Source organism: Phocoena sinus, chromosome 7, assembly GCF_008692025.1.
Source record: "Phocoena sinus isolate mPhoSin1 chromosome 7, mPhoSin1.pri, whole genome shotgun sequence".
Classification (NCBI taxonomy): Eukaryota; Metazoa; Chordata; class Mammalia; order Artiodactyla; family Phocoenidae; genus Phocoena; species Phocoena sinus.
Window position 1 is genome coordinate 9,153,476 of NC_045769.1, and position 18,107 is coordinate 9,171,582.

An 18,107-nucleotide genomic window follows, 5' to 3' on the forward strand; every position below is an offset into this window, starting at 1 on the left:
TGCCAGCAGTAGCGGTGGAACCTGCAACTTAATAGCGAGAGCTGGCTCAGCCCTCTGTGTTTTGGTTGGTTTTGTGGTTATTTTGTTTAACTTTAATGTTTTGTAGTTTACTTAAGTATTTATTTCAGTATAATTGGTTTTCAGAATTAGTAAGAAGAGAAGAATGAAGCCATTTGCAGAAGAAAAAACTAAGCCAGGAAGAGAAAGCAGCTGAAGAGTAAGGGGGAAGGGAGAACTAGAAGAAAAGGCAGCCCAGTGGGCCAGACTGGGGGAGGGGGGAGGGGCAGAAGCACATGAGAGAGGAAAAACAGATCATTCATGAGCATCTGTCAACAGAACTTCAGAAAGATGGATCTTTACGATGTTTTACTGTGGGCCAATCTCAAGAGACTTGAGATGTTTACATTCATTCTGAGGCTTTTTTTGGATGTTGGGCTGGTATCATACTTACATGTGAAATCACTCTGAGGTGGCCGCCAGGCACCCCCGTTATCTGTGGGCTACAGGCAGTTATGAAAAACAAGGAATTCAGAATATTGACAGGTCCCGGGGTAGAAATGTTTTACTGCAGTGACCGCACAGGGAAGCAAGGAGTAAAGACAGGAGGGGCCGAGAGCCAAGGACCAGAGACCCCAAGGAGGCACTGAAGCAGCGACGTCTTGACAGAAGCACTGGTGACACCCACCCTCTAGGGACCAGGTGAGGAGGGAAGACAGGAGCTGGGGATTGCACTAGTATAACCACCTCTTCAATGCTTCAGAGGATCAAGCTCCACTGTCTGGGCTTTTCAGGGGGTGAAGTGGGGATGGGAGAGAAGGAATACTGTAGCGTGAGAAGGGAGTGGGAGGTGATGTATGTGTGGGGGGGTGTCTACTCTAGGCTTCAGCTTCTGTCCTAAAATCAAAGCACACCTTACCCTGAAGAATTCATTTCCTTCTGACACCCACTCCTGACCCCCAGGCAAGATTCATAGTTCTATCGAACTGGCAGAGTCCTTCTACTTAAGTTTCTTCTCTTTACGGAAGTCATTTCTTGAGAACTAGTAAGCCTGGTTTGGGCTTTATTCTGCTAAGAACAGCACTGCCTCCGGTGCTGGAGTATGTCAAGTTTTCCTTCACTGACAGATAATGGAGGCTGCCCAGCCCCAAATTAATCATCCCAGTTTCCCAGAAGGGAAGAAACATCATCCAATCCAACCATGTATGCCAAGTGCCTGGCACGCAGTGGCAGCTCACTAAAGCCAAGTCATTGCCGTCCTGGAGATCCGCCAGAGTTCCTTGCCCTTGACCTGTGTGTCCCAGGGCCTCCCCCACCACCCTGCCCATCAGTGGCCCATGGAGCTGAGGTCCCATCACGCTTTGGCCCAGGCACAGCACGAGTGACCAGCTTCTGTCATGCTGGCCAGAATCCACAACCCCCGCTGAGCTCAGGAAGGGGCACTTTCAAAGAGAACAGGGACCCCAGCCCAGGGGACTAGGGACTGAGGGAAGCTGCAAGGGTGGAATTCCTGAGATTGGCTGTCTCTTGTTCTTCGTTTTCCTTTAAACCTTTTTTTAAAGGGGCGACAGGGGAAGTTTTTCTCAGAGACATTCACAGCCAGGCATCATCCCTGCTGGCTTCTGACTCTATCCCTCCCCCAGCCCCGGTGACATTCCAGACCAGAAGCCAGAAGACAGCCGACAGCCACAGCCCCCAAAGAGCTGGCCCCTGATTTGCTGGCTCTGCCTTTAAGTGACACTCACGGAGAGCGGCCCACACGTCCCCACCTCTCTGGAAGCCACCATCACCTGTGTGTGCAGTAGCCTTCCTTGTCTCCCTGCTTCTACACTGCCCGACCCCAATCCCAGAACCTTTTCCCAGGCAGCAGCCAGTCTGCTCTTATCTACTCCGCCCACAGGGTGAAAGCCCCAGGGTCCTCACGGGACGCCCTCTTCTCATCTTCTCCCCTGGTGGGCTTTCCCCTTCTCACTCTTCCTCCAGCCCCCTCACTGTGCCTGGAGCACCAGGCCGCCCCTGCTCAAGGCCTTTGCACCAGCACGTCCCTGTGTCTAGAAGGTTCCTCCTCCTGGAATTGTCCGTGGTTCACTCTCCCATCCTTAAGGTTTTCGCTCAAATGTCACCTTTTGGGGAGGCCAACCTTGCAAGCCTCTCATCTCTCTACCACTCCCTCTCACCTGTGGCTTGCTTTCCACAGGGCCCCTTTGATCATGTTCCAGCACTCCATGTTGTCTGTTTATTGTGTTCGGTGTCTGCCTCTTGCCACTGTAATGTAAGTTCCTCGAGGACAATATTCTGTCTATTTTGTTTGCCAGTATATCCCTCTCGAGCTCTTAGGCGTTTCATAAATATTTGTTGAATGGATGCCTCTGTCCTCCCAGTCAGTCTGAGCCAGCTGGGCTGTGGGGTCCACAGCTTCTCTGAGCAGCGTCCTGCCTTCCTGTGCTCCCCACATTAGTTAGTGACGGTCTCACTCCCCCGCACCCAGGCCAAACCCTCATGTCGTAAGCTGGGCTTCTCCACCGGTTCTGCTCTAGACCCCCTTCTGCCCATACCCGTCTTGTCTGGGCCCAGTTCCCTCCCCGCCCAGAGCCTTGCTTCACTCGATGGATCCATCTCCCCCTGTCCTGCCGTGGGTTCCCGCTGGGCTCTGGGCGGCTATGAGAACCTGTGCTACTTCTCCCTGTCCTCCCTGATACCTGAGCTCCGGCTGAGAGGTATTCCCAATATTAGAGCAAACCAGAGGCTAGCAGTGGCTAGTGAAGGGAAAACAGAATTTATTCAGAAATTATTGCGTTAGGGGGAAAGAGACCTCAGGATAGAGTGGAGCTCAGGTCTGAATCTAACAAGAACAAGTTGCAGAATGGGGGGTGGGGAACCTTCCCTGGTGGCCAGAGGGTAAGACTCCGCACTCCCAGTGCAGGGGGCCCAGGTTTAATCCCTGCTTGGGGAACTAGATCCCACATGCATGCCACAACCAAGAAGCCTGCATGCCGCAACTAAGAAGTCCACATTGCCACAACTAAAAAAAAAGAAGGAAAAAAAAAAAGATCCCGCATGCTGCAACTAAGACCCAGCGCGGCCAAAATAAATAATAAATGAATGAATAAAAAAAAAGAACAAGTGGGGATTTATAGCGGGGGAGCAGGTCGGGGGTTCCGTGGATGGAAAATCACTAACAGGAAACAACAATGGTCAGGGGGTGGAGAGTGGATTCTGGTTAACCAGAACAGGACTCTTACTGAAGGCAAGCAGGGTGATCAGATACCAAAAATGGGGGATGAAGGATGTGGCCAGCTGTCGAGGTGATCGCATATCAAGGGTGATCAGGTACCAGTGATGGGGGGTTCTCTCTAAATTGACTTAGCAGGATTCTCACTGAAACTGAGCAACACAGGCCCACCAAGAATGGATACTGAAGTCCAAGGTCAAAGCCTAGTTGAGAAGAAGGCTTAGAGGAGCCTGACTATGGTTTGGTCAATGGGAGGGCCTTCATCCCCACCTTGGGGAGCAGAACCCTTTGCTGGCACCACTTATACCTACGTTACGTGATCTGGCTGCAGGGCCTGGTCCACCCCTACTGCCCTGCCTTTAACAGCCCAGACCAGTCAAGACACGGCAAGAACGGCCTGCAGGCGTGAGGACCTTGCTTCCACCCAGCCCTAGCTGTCCACTCCCCACAGCCTCCACATAACGCTGTGGGTGACGGGGTGGGACAGAGCAGAGCCCGACTGCTGGGGAGCCAGAATGCCAGCCCAGGGCAAGCCCAGGTGCCTCGAGAAACACTCAATCACTGGGAGACTTGGCAGTTCTTTGTGGCCCCAGCTGAAATCCCAGGGGCCACCTCAGGTCCCCAGCCCCTGTGGCCACCTTCAGTTCTGATCCCGGCTTGGAGACAATTACCTCAGGCTGTTTTGCCCACAGATTGTGAGGAAGGAACAAGAGGCTTTTAGCCCGGAGATGGAAACAACCTAAGTGTCCATCATCGGATGAATGGATAAAGATGTGGCACGTATATACAATGGAATATTACTCAGCCATAAAAATAAACGAAATTGAGCTATTTGTAATGAGGTGGATAGACCTAGAGTCTGTCATACAGAGTGAAGTAAGTCAGAAAGAGAAAGACAAATACCGTATACTAACACATATATATGGAATTTAAGAAAAAAAAATGTCATGAAGAACCTAGGGGTAAGACAGGAATAAAAACACAGACCTACTAGAGAATGGACTTGAGGACACGGGGAGGGAGAAGGGTAAGCTGGGAAGAAGTGAGAGAGTGGCATGGACATATATACACTACCAAATGTAAAATAAATAGCTAGTGGGAAGCAGCCACATAGCACAGGGAGATCAGCTCGGTGCTTTGTGACCACCTAGAGGGGTGGGATAGGGAGGGTGGGAGGGAGGGAGACGCAAGAGGGAAGAGATATGGGAACATATGTATATGTATAACTGATTCACTTTGTTATAAAGCAGAAACTAACACACCATTGTAAAGCAATTATACTCTAATAAAGATGTAAAATAATAATAATAAAAAGAGGCTTTAAACTCAGTAAGCTTAGCTGCTGCAACTCTCATTTTTATTTAGGAAAGAAATGGATTAAGAATTCAAGACTCCATCTCATCTGTTGATCTGTCTCTGCCCTCTGATTCATTCCAAAGATGGGGCTGGTCTATGAGCCAAGCTGGATATTTTCACATTAGGTCCCACTTCTTAACGGGTCTCTTCTGATAACGGCCCCACTGAGAGAGCCACATGGGGGGCATGGGCTACAAATAGGCAGATTCCTAGGTTAAGTGGCATGTGCTGTGAGCTGCCTGAGGTTCCACGGTTTTAGCTTATTCCTTTCCTGTCTACCAGTCAGATCCCAGTCCTGTCTGGGCCCTAACCCCACACCCTCTACCCCTGCATCGCATCTGTCTAGAATTGACCTGCTATGTCCAGTCCTGCCTTCAATTTCTGACCTTTACCCCATCAGCCCAAGGATTACTTCCCCTCCTTAATATGCCTTCTTCTTAAATGTTCCCAAGGAAATGCCTACCCCACCCCAAAGAAGCAAGAAGGAGGAACCACGGGGGTCTTTTTACAGCTTCCTTCAAGTTCAGAACTGTCAAGGACACCCGAGCCCACGAGCCACGAATTCCACAGCCATCGGAAATGCTGAGTGTGTATAGAAGGTGAGGAGAGAAATGGGGTTCCATATGCTCCCACTCCTAAGAATTCCCAGAGAAAAAAATTTTTTGTAAATGCCAAAAACATGATAGGACTGTCCACGAAATCAGCTATGAGAGTTATGAAACAAAATGTCATGGTTCTGTTTGTTCTGAAATTTCTTGTTATATCCTCACATGGAGGATGGGCCTAGGGACCTTGCTGGAGCCTCTTTTATAAGGCACTAATTCCATGGCTTAAGCTCTCCCCCCACTAATACTATCACAGCAGGCATTAGTATTTCAACATTTGAATTGTAGGGGCTCACAAATATTCAGACCATAGCACTAGGTCATAAAAAGGATATCTTCACCTGGTGCACTCTCTCTTTCCCTCTTGGATAGCTCAGTCTGGTGAAGGCCAGCCACCATGTCATGAGGACACACAATCAGCCCTTTGAGAGGTCCACACGTGGCCAAGTCCATGTGGACAGGAGCCAATGCACCAGCACCAACTTGCTGGCCATATGAGTGGATCCTCCAGCCTCAATCAAGCCTTCAGGTGATTCCAGCCCCCAAACCTGCAAGTATTCCAGCTGAGGCTCCAGACATCGATCATAGGACTGTGTCCTGTCTAAATCCTCCCTCACTCCCATGTCCTGTCTGAACTCCTGATCCACAGAAACTGTGAGATGATAAATGATTATTGTTGTTTTAAGCCTCTAAGTTTTGGGGGTGGTTTGTTATGCATCATTAGAACTCTAACATACACGTGGCTTCACCTAATCTCAAGAGGATGGGGAAATCTAAGGGTCCCACTGGCCTAGAGATGGGAGAAGCTAGTTATAGGCAAGTATCCTGATCTTACTGGAAGAACTTATCAATGAGCAGTTCTCAGACAAAAACCAGGACTCACACTCCTTCCTTTGATGGTTCATAGATAGTTGTCATCTGAAAAATCAAGGGATTGCTCCCGTCCCAAGGTACCACCAGGAATAATACCCAAGTTCATAGATGTGCAGCAATAACACATTAGAAATTTTTAAATGCCATTGCTGAAAAACGTCCAGATTTCAGAAATATTAAAGCACAAAAGAATAAGCATCTTGGAATTAATGGAAATGGCATATCACTGTGTTTTCAGTCACATGCTCTCTTATTTCTGCCTGTGTTGTAGTTATTTGCCTTTATCTGGGAGATCTGAGGTGGTAGGTTTGGAGATAAAAAGAGAACAGGAGATAAAAAGAGAACAGGAGATAAAAAGAGAACAGGAGTAGAAAGTCTTCATATTCAAAGCAAAGCATGTTGTCTTAGTCCATTAAATAGGCTGCTATTTAATAATTATTTTTAAAATCCATAGACTGAGTGGCTTAAACAACAATTTATTTCTCACAGTTCTGAAGGCTGGGAAGTCCAGGATCAAGGCACTGGCAGATTCAGTGTCTGGTGAGGACCTGCTTCCTATTTCATAGATGGCAGTCTTCTGGCTGTGTCCTCACATGGTAGGTGGGGCAAGGAATCTCTCTGGGGTCTCTTTTATCAGGGCACTAATCCCATTTATAAGGGCACCATTCTCATGACCTAATAACCTCCTAAGGATCCCACCTCCAAATACCATCACATAGGGGGTTAGTTTTCAACATACAAACTTGTGGGGGGACACGAAGATTCAGTATGTGATTCAAATGATTGAGTGATTTTTATGAATTAAAAAATAAATTTTAATGCAACATAAACTATAGGTACATTGATTACAACTAAGGTCAGCCTGACCTTAACTTATTAAAATAGATTGGATTTAATTGGCCAAGAATGGTCTTATAACTGTATATGTATAGAGAGAGAAATATAAATTTCTCTCTCTCTCACTACAGACACACAGAGTAGAGTATATACAGTATACTTAACGTTAGGTAATGTGTACATCCATATGTCATAGCGAGAAATGAAATTCCCTTTAAAACTAGCCCTTAACAAATTATTAGTGGTAAATGCTGGTGCTTTTTATAGTTAAGTTTATAGTAAATCACAGGACATGATAGGATTTGAGCAGGAAACAACTTAATTCTTTTCCCTGGGGCTCATTCAAACTACATTAGTGGATTCAACCTTTACCTCCCCTTAGACAAAAATTCGGGTGAGATCTTGGATCTCATACTTTTGCCTATCACTTTTTTTTATTATGTGTTTGTAAAAAACATATAAAATTTACCATCATAACCATTTTTAAGTGTACAGTTCAGTAGTATTAAGTATATTCACATTGTTGTGGAACAGATCTCCAGAACTTTTTCATCTGAAAAAGAAGTTCATCTGAAACTCTATTCCCATTAAACAATTCCCATTTTCCCCTCCCCTCAGCTCCTGGTAACCACCATTCTACTTTCCGTTTCTATGAATTTGACTACTTTGTGTATCTCGTATAAGTGGAATCAGACAGCATTTGTCTCTTTGTGACTGGTTTATTTCACTTAGTTTAATACCCTCAAGGTTCATTCATATTGGAGCATGTGCAGAATTTCTTTCCTTTTGAAGGCTGAATGATATTCCATTGTATGAATATACCACATCTTGTTTATCCATCCATTGATGGACTTTTGGGTTGCTTCCACTTCTTGGTTTATTGTGAATAGTGCTACCATAAACATGGATGTGCAAATATCTTTTCTAGACTCTGCTTTCAGTTCTTTTGGATTTATACCCAGAAGTGAGATTGCTGGATCATGTAATAGTTCTAGTTTTAATTTTCTGTGGAACTTTCATACTGTTTTCTGGAGTGATTGTACCATTTTACAATCTCACCAAGAGATCACAAGGGTTCCAATTTCTCCACATCTTTGCCAATGCTTATTTTCTGTTATTTTTATAGTAGCCATCCAAATGAGTATGAAGTGTTATTTCATTGCTATTTTGATGTGCATTTTGTCTAGTCATACTTTCTTTCTTTTGGCTATGCCACTCGGCATGTGAGATCTTAGTTCCCCAACCAGGGATTGAACCCGTGCTCCCTGCAGTGGAAGCGTGGAGTCTTAACCACTGGACCACCAAGAAAGTCCCTGTCTAGTCATTCTTAACTAATAAAAGTCCTTTGTTCATTTTCAGCTCCAAAAAACAATCTCATTTTATAAATGTGATAGGCAGAGTAACACCCCTTTCTCTGGCAAAGATGCCCTAACCACAGAAACCTGTGGATGTCTTGCTACATTGCAAGGGTGAATTAAGTTTGCAGATGGAGTTAAGGTTTCTACAGCTCCCTCAGCCCCCAGGTTGCCAGTAACTTTTCCAGAGCTAGAAGAGATGGAAGCTGGGAGGAGATGTAAGGGGCAGGAGAAACCATCCTTGCCAACGAAGGCAGATATAGTATGATGTTTGCTTCTTCTGGGTGGGGCAGAATCCCAGTGATTTATCCTTTCTCTTCTATAGCAAACTCTGTGGGATCCTCAAAGTTATCCCCTCTGGGCCCTTGGGCAATCCTTGTCTCTGGCCAACTGCTTCTCACCCCATCTTCATCCTCTGTAGCCGACGGTAACCTCCAGTCTCTTTCTGATGAAAGTCCCTCCCCTCAGGCATGAAGCCTTTTCGGACAGGTCTTTTCCAACAATCCCAAGACCAGCTCCTTCCCACGGTCCTCTTGGTTCACAAGAGTGCTCTGGAATCCTTTCCCCACCCCCACCAGGGGTAGATGTGCAATTTTCTCTCCGTTGCAAAGCTATGTCTTTTCTTGGTCACCAGGAAGGCAGTTTTAGCCACAATCTTTGACCTTCCCAGAGAGGGAAAAAAATGCTTAAAATTCATTACCGTGGCTGATTTTACAATCTTGAAATTCTTTGAAACAGTGGCCTGGGTTCATTCACCATTTTCTTCTGATGGATATTATAAACTACTTTTCTGTCCTTGCTTTTGAAAATTTTGCCCAAGTTCATTCTCAGTTAATCAATATGTGTTTATAGAACATATCTACATATAAGCCAGAAATAGTTTCATGCGGTGATAATATGGTTACGGTAAATGAAATGTTCAAAAGAACTCAGGAATTTTGAGATAATTCACATTTTTTTCTTAACTAATTTATTCTTTTAGAGCTATGTGAACATTTTCCCTGAACCCCTATCCTTTCTGACTTTAAAGTCAATATCATTGCACCATTTCTATAGGGGAAAAAATCATTTTACAAGAACTCTCAAGTAATTGCAAGTAACTTCAGCCACCATTGCCTCCCTCCCCTTTCCTTCTGTATCTTGCCCAAGTTTAAGTTTCTCAAAGAATTTTCACATCATGAGAAAGATTATTGTTGATGTCATTCATGATATAAACTATCATTCTTAATATCAGTTTAAACTTTCAAATCCAAGTCTAGGATATCAAAACCAACATTATCTTACAAATGAGAAATCCTGAATAATTTCCCCTTTATCCATCGTGTCTTGAGGAAAACACAGAAACTGATCAGTTGTTGACTCTTAGAAGAGAAGGAAGACCTTGAAAAATGGGGAGGAGGAAGACTTACTTTTCACTAAATACCATTTTGAACCTTTTGAATTTTACACTATATGTTCCCAATTTAAAATATTTAATTTTTAAAAAGCAATACTTTACATTTGAAAGTATAAAACTACCATTCTAACAATTAAGGGTACAAGTAGAAGTTACCTTTTGATATCAGAAAATAGAGTTTTAAAAGTTCCAAGGATAAATTGAATTGAGTATTAGATATAGGACTTACAATTAAGCTTGGTCAATTTTTTGAGTTTTTCTTCTTTTTTCTGCTCTCAGATTGCTTAATATTTCAACAAAAACAAGGAGCTTGGTTTTTGTGGGGCGGTAGTTTGTACAAAGGCATGTCTTACTGAGCGATGCATCCATTTTATCATTTGTCGAGAGTCTGCCGTCTATCAGGCTCTGCGTACTGTGCCGGGAGACAAAGGTAAAAGCCTGCCCTGGAGAGAGACTTGTGCAGGGAAAAGAGAAGGTGGTGCTTTGAATTCTTAGAGGTGAGGTTGGAGGAAGAGGGAAGTCGTAGAATGAACAGCCAGAGAGGAGGCAAGAAGGACTGGAAGCCAAAATGGAGTCCAGACATGATTTAGAAACCACTAGAATATGAAACCAAGGACGGCCTAAGGATGGAGAGAATAGTCAAAGCAACTGGTGAAAAAAGGCTCTTTTCCACACCCAAAGCAAAGTGGAGAACCAAGGCCCCAAGTTCCCAAGCAATTTGTCCAGCTCTCAACAGCAATGAAATGATCACCCTGGGCAAAGTCATGTATCTGGCAAATTTAAAGGAAACGTCCTGACCCCCTAAGCTCCTGTAAGGCCTTTATAAGCCTCAGCTTTTCTCATTTGTAAGTCAAGAATAATAACACCTACATTATAAAATTGTTGGGAGGACTTGACCTAGGGTATTTAAAACGTCTTGCATAATATCAGGAGCATTAGAATTGCTCAATACATGGCATCTGTTGTCCTTGTTGTTGTTGTTTTTGTTACCTGTAAATATAACTAAATACCATAACGGTGGATCCCATGGATTGGCTCATTCAATCCTCATTTTACACTCCTTTCAGGATACCTTCCTGTACTGCCAGTTCTGTGAAACTAGGAACTACATTTCCCAGACCCCTTTGCTCTTAGGATCTGGGTACCAGCTAAGCTCTACCAATTAGAGGCAATCACGTGAGATTTGGAAGATGGAGGAGATGGAGGCCATCCTCCTGTTGCTGTTTTGCTCCCAAATAAAGACACAAGTGGCATGGGGGTGAGGGGGGAGGGGCGCAGTGGTGGAAGCACCTGCTTGACCTCCAGATCAAAGCTGCAATGGTTTGCTCTTGATGTCAGTCAAAGATGTCCCCTGATTTCCACTCCTTTAGCCCTTCCAGTGATTTTGTACACATCAAAATCCTGTATTAAATCCTGTCTGTTCAAAATACATAAAGTAATGATTCCTGTTTCTAGAACTGAATCCTGACCGATTCAGAAATGGGTGTTTTATCTAAAGAAATATCATATATAAACTCCTGTGAAAGAATTTCTTTCATACTACTGCCCCAAACTTACTTAGATTTAAATTATGAGTTCCTATGTTTAAAGCAGTTCAGTGATCTCTTTATTGATGCCATTCTCTTTGACATAACACAATTAAAGTTTTCTGGGATCCAGAACAGATAACTCTGTATTTATATATCAAATTAAAAGGTAGACTGTATTTTTGTGATGACCATAACCCATCCATTGTGTTTCTTTGTATTTTATTTGGTTGAGAGGAAATCGGTTCCTGAAATAATTTTGTCTCCCAATATCCAGTCTCTTTACTTTCTTAGTGTTAAGAACCCCAAGTTTTAACTGAGGACATTGCTACCCTGCTACTCTCCCTTAAAGCTAGGTCATAGCTACACGACTAAATTTTGGCCAGTTAGATATAAGAAAAAGTGTTTTGTAACTTCTAGAAAGTGTCTTTAGAAGGATGGTGCAGAGGCTTCTTTCCCCCTCTCTTCTTCCTGTTGGCTGGAGTGTGAATGTGATGACAGGAGCACTAGCAGCCATCTTGGGTCATGAGGTAGTACAGTACTCATGGCAGAGTAGAAGAAAATGAGCCTGTGGCCTACAGAGTTGCCACATAGGCCTGGATTGTGTACCTCCAGATTTCTTTTACATAAGAAAAAAAAATAAATCTCTACCTTTTTAAAGTCACTGTTATTTGCAGAGTTGTTATTACATTAGACAAACCTACCCCTAATTAATAAAGGGGAACAGCCAAACTTCTTTTTCTATCAGCCATGGACTATTTCTCAGCTTCTAAAAACAAGTGCATTCTCAAAAGCTGCCCAACTCCTGAAGCACAGTAAGGCATGCTGCCCAAAATGCTAATATGGGTTTAGAATTAAAGACATAAAATGATTTCACTGAGGCCAATTCAGTGTACACAGTAGCAAAGTTTGTAAGCCAGATGGATAACTTTGATTTACTCATATTATTTTCAAAATCAAATCAAGGCATCAATATTAGCTTGAGTAAACAGCAAATCCCCATCCCTAGCTGATGGTCCATTAGGACTAGCGTTATTGATTCAAAATGGCTGAGTTTTTGTTTAAACTGGCCTTCTGCTGGTCACTGTGTGACCACACCACAGTTGACAGCACATCCAATGGTATAATCTGCTTTGCAACTCTCTATTCCAAAGCCCATAGATCAGAGGGTTAAAACACTGGGCAAATGCAAAGGCTCCAAAAAGCACCAGATTTAGAGCAAAGAAAAACTCCACACATCTTTCCCAAACCTATGAATAACAAGGTTGATATTACATGTAAGCCAAACTGCACTAAATGAATAAGGACTGTTTTCCTTGCTGTGATATTTGACCTATTAAAATGGCCAGCCAGTTTCCCTTTGTATATCAGAGAGTAACTTAGAATGATAGACAGAAGAAAGAAAAGGAAAACCATGCCAGTGGCTCTGGCAGGAATGCCATTCAAGACCACTGGGCAAAGGGGTTCAGATTTTAAAACAGCCCCCTGAGTAGAGCTAGTGCCCTCTATGAGCAATAAGCAAGCATTCTTCAGTATAATAATTATCCAAGTCCCAGCCAGAATCCTCTACTTAACTGAACAGAGATTTCAAGGGCCAGCAAATTGCTAGGTAGGTGTTGACAGCCATCAAGCCCAGAGTGAAGAGAATCCCTTCTCCAACACTTCACTGTGCCCCAAACACCACCCAGCACAGGGCTGTTGGCCAGGAGGGCCCACATCCCTTGGAAAACCACCCCCAGACCACAGGATGACATGCACAGCAGATGGTGGCAAAGGAGGACGTATCGGACCTCTTTCCTCAGTTTTGAATTCTGTGACACGATTGTGATAATGATGACATGTAGCAAAGGAGAAAGCCACCACATATACAGAAGCCTTTACTGTTGCTTCCAGCCTCAGCCAATCTGATGTGCTGCAGTGCTCGGAAGACAAGTTCATGATCTTTGGGGAAACTTGGATCCTGCAGGAGAAAAGAATGAGAAAGGATGAATCTGTGTTAAAGCTTCTTGTGTGGCTTTCTGACCCTCTGACCTTGTGTACAGTCTCAAGGAACAGATTGCACGTTTTTCGGTATAGACGATGACACCTTTAGAGAGTGTTGACATGGATCAGGGAAACTGGAGGAATCCTCAGGAGTTCTCTCTTCACTTCAGGGGAGGGACATTGTGATATTAAGATTTATAATAAGAAATATATATATGGTCTTTGCTCCATTTCTGGCACAAAGCTAAAACTCTTGGAACTTCCTAAGTGAGGAGAGTCACAACCGTCTTTTGTTATGTTAATGAGGTGACTTTTGGAAAGCCCCTCGGTCACCTAAGGATGGAGAGTGGTTGTCAGGGGCCCCAGCCTTGTGATTAGATGGTTGGAACTTTCAGTCCCACCACCCCTCCTTGAGCTTCCAGGGAGGGAAGAGGGGCTGGAGGTTGAACCAGTCATTAATGGCTAATGATTTAATCAGTCATGGCTGTGTGATGAAGCCTCCATAAAAACCCAAAGGACAAGGCTGGGAGAGCTTCCAGGTTGGTGAACACGTGGAGATTTAGGGGTAGTGGCTCGCCTGGAGAGGGCACGGAAGCTTCGTGGCCCCTCCCCATACCTTGCCCTATGCGTTTCTTTCTTTTTTTTTTTTTTTGCGGTACGCGGGCCTCTCACTGCTGTGGCCTCTCCCGTTGCGGAGCACAGGCTCCAGACGCGCAGGTTCAGCGGCCATGGCTCACGGGCCCAGCCGCTCCGCGGCATGTGGGGTCTTCCCGGACACAGGGCACCTGCATCGGCAGGCGGACTCTCAACCGCTGCACCACCAGGGAAGCCCTGCCCTATGCATTTCTGAGTTATATCCTTTTATAATAAACTGGGAGCTTAGTAAGTAAAATGTTTCTATGAATTCTGTGAGCCCCTCTAGCAAATTACTCAAACCCAAAGAGGGTGCAAGTCAGAAACACAGGTGACCACATGTACTTGCAGTTGGGGTCTGGTGTGGTGGCAGGGGGATAGTCTTGTAGGACTGAGCCCTTAACCTGTGGGATTTGACACTATCTCTAGACATACAGTATCAGAACCGAGTTGAGTTGTAGGACACCCAGCTGGTGTTGGAGCATTGCTCTGGTTGTGGTGGGCGGACTCCCCCCGCCAGAATTGGAATCAGAACTTTAGACATATGCTCAGATCGTTTAAAAGGAGGGTTTGAAAGATATACTCTCAGTACTCAGCAAATTGCTCAAAAGCAGGTCAAAGTTTTACTCCTTAGGCATCCTTTTCTGTCTTTGATTGTGAGAACTTCTGCTCAATTCGGAGCACAAAGCACAGCATGGTAAAAGTCAGTTGATTAGCCGTCAAACCCGTGTTAACACTTCATGCACTCAGAGCTCCGAGGGAGAAGTTAGGGCCAAAGCTGTGAGGAGTGGGGGGAACTCGTTGATGCAAAGATTTGAATTCATCTGGGTCCCTAAGACATGAAAGGGAGACTAACAATAACGACGGCAATCGAGGTTGACGTTTACCAAGTACTCCCCAGGGATCAAAAACTGTGCTCAGAGAATACTCGTCACTAAGACTGGAGTATGTTTTATTTTCCACCACGGGGTTTGTTACGCACTTTTCACAAATGGGGAACCCGAGACTTAGAGAGGATAAGTAATAGCCCACTCAAGGCCGTACGATTATTGCCCAGTGGGACCAGGATTTGGATTTAGGCGTACAACGCCAGAGCCCGCTCTCTCAACAACTACGAGGAGGAAATGCAAGGCCAAATGGATGCGTTCTCCCAGCTCTTCTTTAACCAGTATCGTTTGTCCGACCAACTGGACGCCATTGGTAGGAAAATCGTTTCTGTTGTTAAGGAGCTGGAAGACGGACAGCCCAGGAAGTCGCTGGGATCTCGGGATTGTTGAGGGCTGGGGTCCACTGAAACGGTAAGACGTGCACGGGAACCTGATAAAGCTTCTCAGGCACGTGCAGCAGGGAATGGCACCCTGCGTGGCAGCCTGGGGAGCCGCTGATTACACCGTCATTGCTGTCTCTGGGCCAGTCTGCTGTAGAGGTACCAACTGTTGCCTCCCCGCCTGCAGTGCTCCCCAGGGGGTGGACCCCACCATCGCCTCGCTTCCTTGCTTCCTTACGACCTCCTCCTCCATCAGAGTTGCCTGGGCTGGGAGAAGCCTGCCTCGTGGAAAATCGTTCTGCAGGCTGTGCTGTGTCCATCAGCGTCTGTCTCTTAAAAAATCCAACCGTGGGATTCTCAGAGAATGTAGTCCCAGCGTGATGGCATGTAATCGACCTGTCAGCCACGTCGGAGTGTAGATGAGAGGAAGAAAGAGACAGAGAGTGGCTGGAGAGGAGCAAAGAGAAGCAGGGACCACGGAAGCCCTTGCAAGACAGAGAGCAACCTGGGTTCCTGGACTTCTGATTCCACCAAGATGCCCTGCATTTTCTGTCCTTGGGTTCTAAAAATATCACACCCTCCTCTACTATTTGAGCTAGCTTAAACAGGTTTCTATTCCTTTATCTGGCTCCTAGAGATGAAAGTATATAAAATGGACCCTGAAGAAGCACACTAAGTGCTACTGCTTTCCTAAAGGGCAAACCACAATGGAGGTACGACGATGCCACGCCCTGAGAACTGAAAATGCCGAAGCTCCTCGTGAAATCCCTTGCTGAAGGCCCAATTTTTTTCCTACATATTGTGTTGTCACCCTTTGTGGAGAAGTTTCCCTGTTCTGATGGATTTTTGTGCATGGTCACGCTGTTGAACTCCAGGCTTTTATTCTCTCCACTCTCCAGCTCTTCAGAGAGGAATAGAAATTGTAATGGTCATTGTCATTGTCAGACTTTCTTTTAGCTGCAGATTTTTCAGTCAAGCTCTTACTAGAACCCCTCAGTAATAAACAGGAAAAGGCACATCTGCCGGCATTACACGCCTCCTCCTTGATCTGTTGCTCCCAGAGCGCACGGCTGTAACTGCCCTCAGGGTGCCACCCTAGAAATGGAGGGCTCCCATAGAGACTGCATGAAGACCCTGATAAGCGGGAACAAACACTCTGCCTCTGGACTGGAGAATCACATGAACTGGGCTCTAAGCCTAGATTTGCTGCCAAAGAGGAATACGACTTCGGGTACTTAAATCACTTTGCTTCTCTGCTCCTTGGTTCCTTACATCACACCCATGCAGCATTGCCAAACTCCTTATCCTTCCTTTAACTCAGGCCTGGAATATCTGGGCTTTTACCTTATTCTTGAGAACAAGATTACCCCACTCCCGCCCCAGAACGTTCTCATCTATTCCCCGTCTGACTAACATGAATAGAACTCCTGGCTCTCCAGGACAGGGCCTGCCTTGCATAGCAGTATTTGATAGGAACTCTGCAGAGCCAGCAGCCCACAAAGAAGAAATATTTAGAACACTTTCTGCACATCTGAAATCTCCAGGAGGGCTGCAACTCTGCAAAATCAATGAGGGCAAGTAGTGTTGCCTTTCATTAATTTATGAGACCTCAAGAAAATCAGTCATTTATTCTGGATCATGCAGCCAGAAAGAACATCCCAGTCTCCAAATTCATATTCCTTCGTGGACATGTATTTGCATATCAAGAACTCATGGCAACCAAACCCATATAATAAGCCCTCATCTATACATATTACCTCCACTTAGAGTCTTTTCCTTCTGGAATTCTAAAATGGGGAATAATGCTTCCTTCTAGCCCCAGATGTTACTTTGGCTTCAGGATTTTTTTTTTGTTTTTTTTTTTCTGGTACGCAGACCTCTCACTGTTGTGGCCTCTCCCGTTGCGGAGCACAGGCTCCAGACGCACAGGCTCAGCGGCCATGGCTCATGGGCCCAGCCACTCTGCGGCATGTGGGATCTTCCTGGACCGGGGCACGAACCCGCGTCCCCTCCATCGGCAGGCGGACTCTCAACCACTGCGCCACCAGGGAAGCCCTGGCTTCAGTTTCGAAGTAAAATCTTGAAGCTTTAGAGATTTATGCAAAGAATTACATTATACCCACAATTTCCCTGAAAAAAAAAATCGGAATCAGCCACTCCCTACACAAATCTTGTAAGAAGCAGAGGTGTGGGAGGCTGGAATGGGTACATACAAGACAGCGAAGCACCTGGATCTCGTCCTAAGTGCCCTGCTGGGGACCAACCAGCAGGCTGCCCACAGTGAGAGACTGAATCTATAAAAGGATTTGGCCAGACCATATATAAAAATAGAGCTCTCACCTACAACCTGCAGCAACGTGCCGAGGAAACCAAGCCCTCAGCTACGGTAACCGGCCCAGGAAGGCAGCCTGCACTACGTCAGACCTGGGGAAAGTCGGATTGCTGTCTCTACTGACGATGCAGGAAGACAAACAACACCTGTAACAATCAAAACAGCCAGGACATGATGGACAGCTGACAACTTGCCCAATGTTTGTCCCGCTTCCAACTTAGGACCAACCAGAAGGTAGGTCCTTCCAACTTAGGACCAACCAGAAGAATCGAATATGTACCCCTAACCGATCATAGGACACCCCATTTCCTACTGGCCACCTCCAGCTTCCCCAGGCCCACAGTCCCCCATCTGAGCTTACCTGAAACCCTCCCTTTTTTCCATCAGAAAGCTTTCCTGCTCCCCTGCCAGTGAGTTTCCTCCAAACTGCAAGTGATGTTGGCTGACTCCCTTGTTCTAGCAAGTTCTGAATAGATGGCCTTTGCTTTTCTCCTGTGGTTGGTCTTTGTTTATCTCCACATGGGTCTGAAAAGATAGTCCTAGTGGCCCTGAAACAGGACATGCACTTGGAGACGTTTCTCCAGGAAGCTAATGAACTTGGGGCACCCCATGCTTCCTCTCTCTCCTCTGCCCCTTCCGGTCAGCAGCAGGGGCATGGTGGGCAGCTTGGGCCAAGTGAGACAGATTCCCTTCATGGAGGGGCGGCTGCTGCCTT

At 45.6% G+C, this 18,107-nt stretch overlaps 1 long non-coding RNA gene across 1 annotated transcript; it reads left to right on the top strand.

The window, feature by feature from the left end:
- Positions 1–492: 492 nt before the first annotated feature.
- LOC116756716 lies at positions 493–7,573 on the top strand. The gene is made up of 3 exons (XR_004350745.1): positions 493–699; positions 5,038–5,184; positions 5,563–7,573. It is a non-coding gene; the product is annotated as an uncharacterized LOC116756716 (long non-coding RNA).
- The last annotated feature ends 10,534 nt before the right edge of the window (positions 7,574–18,107 follow it).